The following is a 3,435-nucleotide window of genomic DNA, read 5'->3' on the forward strand; positions in this document are numbered from 1 at the left end:
GCACCTCTCAAGATAGACTCTCGACATTGTAATGAAGGGACTTTAAGCTATTTCTTTGACCTCCCTGCGAGGAGTATAATTTGTACATATTATGGTTTGAAGCACTATATGGTCAGGGACAACCATAATTAAAGGAAGGGGGAATGTAAGGAGTGTACCAGGACTGTCTTGTACGCCTTCCCTTTTACCATTTAATGAAAATATTGTCATTTTCCTGTATGCTTCTAGGTGTAATGTGATGTATATATATTTGTATGCTATCTGGCTAGGGAAAGTGTAATTAACTAACAGGTGCACTAGAGGGAGCATCTAATAGTTTAGCAGCCAGTACCCTGCTAATAGTTAATTTAGGAGGGGCCACTGTGGGATAAGATAGGAGGATTTCCTGGTTGGAGAGCAGAGAAGCCTGAGAGCTGAACAGCTCAGGAGGGCCTGAGTGCCCAGACAGTCCCATTTGAAACGTACTCTGTCTTTGTATGCAATAGAGGCAGCAGTGGATCTTCAACCTGATGGGACCCTGCTGGTAGAGAAGGTGTAGCGGAAGGTATGCTGCAGAGGGGACACTATTTTCATGTGACGGGAGACCAGGGCATGTTAAAGTATGGAAACTCAGCTACGACTACGGCCCTGGCCCTCCCTCACATCTACACATTAGCTTCAGAGATCAGCGAGGAGAAGAGAGTGTGTTCTTTTCTCCCCTGCATGACTGTGCCTGCTTCTGATGGGTCAACCTCATGCAGGGGAAGAAGTACTCCCAGACACACATCTTTGATAACACCCAGTTAGTCTCGTCATAAATTATAACCTAAAGTTTACAAGGTAGTAGCTCTGCATTGGATAGGAGAAATAAAAATGAAAACTGTTTTACTCAGTTCTCCAGCCAATAAGCCATAATGTGGCCAGTTTAACATGCTCAATTTGGTATCGGTACTTCCAACAGGTGGCTCTATAGAGTTCAAGTCCTCTTTTTCTCTGAAGAGGCAATTTGCATATGGTCCTCTTTAAGCACTGTGAATACATGAAAGATTGAATTAATTAATTAATAACCACCAGAAGATGCTGCTTAATATGTATAACAACTGTTTTGCTGCACTTATACCAATGCTACAATACTAATTAAAAACTCACAAAATACACTCCTTTCCAATACATGTACTGTATTCAGAGAATAGATAAATGCTAAATTATATACCAAGAAGTAACTGTTACAGTTTACGCTGCACCTTTTTTATTCCACCCACCAAGAATAACATTTACGGTATATTATTTGCAGAATAATTTAGGATAATAGTTGTCATTATACACAAATCAATTAATAAAGCAGCAGACAATGTGAGCCAAGATTTATGCAAACATTGAATATACAGTATCAATTATTTTAAATCACAATAGTGCCGAAAAAATTATACTTCTAAGATTGATATACCCAACGCACAAATTGGTCAATTCATGTGTCCCTTAAACCGATGGGAATGGCATTGAGTCATAGAGACAGTCACAACTCTCAACAGTGTACTCGAAAAATACAAGATTGACCAGTACCTCCGAACAGAATAAGGCAAATGTGAACAGGTACAAGATGCTGTGACTGCATTAAACATAAACTGAAGAATACTGCAGCTCATTGCATACTGTAACATATATGAAAAGATTGAATCTACTGAATGAATTATTTTAAATGACAATAAAGCCAAATAAATTCCATCAATATTTGACTGAGCACTCTCCTCATCAGTCTAAGGCTGTTTTTAATAGGTGCTGGATCCTTCCTGCCTTTTAAATTTATAGGCTTCTGGTCCACTAGAGACATGTTTGATGAAAATTAGGCTAGGATCCCATTAAAAAAAGGTAAAACTTGTTGTGACCAGTGGGCACACACTAATTGGTGAATTAATGCACTAAGTATCTGAATTGTATAAGTAGAGTCTATTTGGCATGACCACCATTTAAAATAATTCATGTGTTGATTCTTTGCATATATTTGGCACACAGAGTGCTGCTATATTCTTCTGTAAATTGCAGTCATAAATAACAGCTTGCACATGTTCATATTTGCTTCATTTTGTTAGGAGATGCTGGTCAGTATTTGGGTTTCTTTTATAGTCGTCATTGTCCCCAGGCACAGGTAAAATACTACATGGGCATGATAAGTAGGGATTAGTGATGAGCGAGTATACTCGTTGCTTGGGTTTTCCCGAGCACGCTCGGGTGGTCTCCGAGTATTTGTGAGTGCTCGGAGATTTCGTTTTTGTCGATGCAGCTGCATGATATACAGCTGTTAGCCAGCCTGAGTATATGTGGGGGTTGCCTGGTTGCTAGGGAATCCCCATTTATATTCAAGCTGTCTAAGGCTACTTTCACACTAGCGTCGTTTGCAATACGTTGCAATGCGTCGTTCAGGAGAAAAAACGCATCCTGCAAAGTTGTCTGCAGGATGCGTTTTTTCCCCATAGACTAACATTACCGACGAATTGCGACGTATTGCCACACGTCACAACCGTCATGCGACGGTTGCGTCGTGTTTTGGCAGACCGCCGCCACAAAAAAACGTTACATGTAACTTTTTTGTGCGTCGAGTCCACCATTTTCGACCGCGCATGCGCAGCTGAAACTCCGCCCCCTCCTCCCCGGACCTTAAGACTGCTTCTGCTGCCCACGTCGGGCATTTCTTTCACAGCATGCGTCAATACGTCGTCCCGACGCACTGCAACGGGCCCGTACCGACGCTAGTGTGAAAGCAGCCTAACAGCCGCAAATCATGAAGCTACAGAGACGGAAACTAAATCTCCGAGCACATCCAAATACTCGGAGATCACCCGAGCAACAAGTATACTCGCTCATCACTAATCCCTACTAGTGATGAGCGAGTATACTCGTTGCTCATCACTAGTAGGGATATATTGAAATCAAGCACACATTTCAGGGCAGACACAGAAAGAAGAGGAACCCTGTGTAGGAACAGTATACCGGTCTCTTTCAGACCAACAACGGTCTCTGACAGAAGCTGCATGCTGCCCCCTGACATTTTGAGCCCATCTGTCAATGCTTTAACTCATACTGTATTAAAATCATATCAGCAGAAGATCTTTGGTTGTTTCTCTGAAATCAGAATTAAGAAGAGAACTGACTTTCTCAGTACACAAAAGGGGGATAAAAGGTTAATTTTCCTCTTCTATAGAAAGATGCCATCATTTACTGTAAAAAATACTTATAAATATTCCATTGCCAGGCAGTTAAGGTATTTGAATAAAAAAAGAGCCTGAAAGAAAAGTATGTGATTGCTAATGATCTCATTTCAATATAATAGGATCTTTCCATTCCAAAGAGCAAGACAGGTTAAGAGATATAATTATGACTTTGCAGACTCTCCCAAGTGCACGAAGATGGCCTGACAGTTGTGATCCCGCTATCGTAGAAAGGAACCTTTGTCTTGTT

Source organism: Ranitomeya variabilis, chromosome 3 (assembly GCF_051348905.1).
Source record: "Ranitomeya variabilis isolate aRanVar5 chromosome 3, aRanVar5.hap1, whole genome shotgun sequence".
Classification (NCBI taxonomy): Eukaryota; Metazoa; Chordata; class Amphibia; order Anura; family Dendrobatidae; genus Ranitomeya; species Ranitomeya variabilis.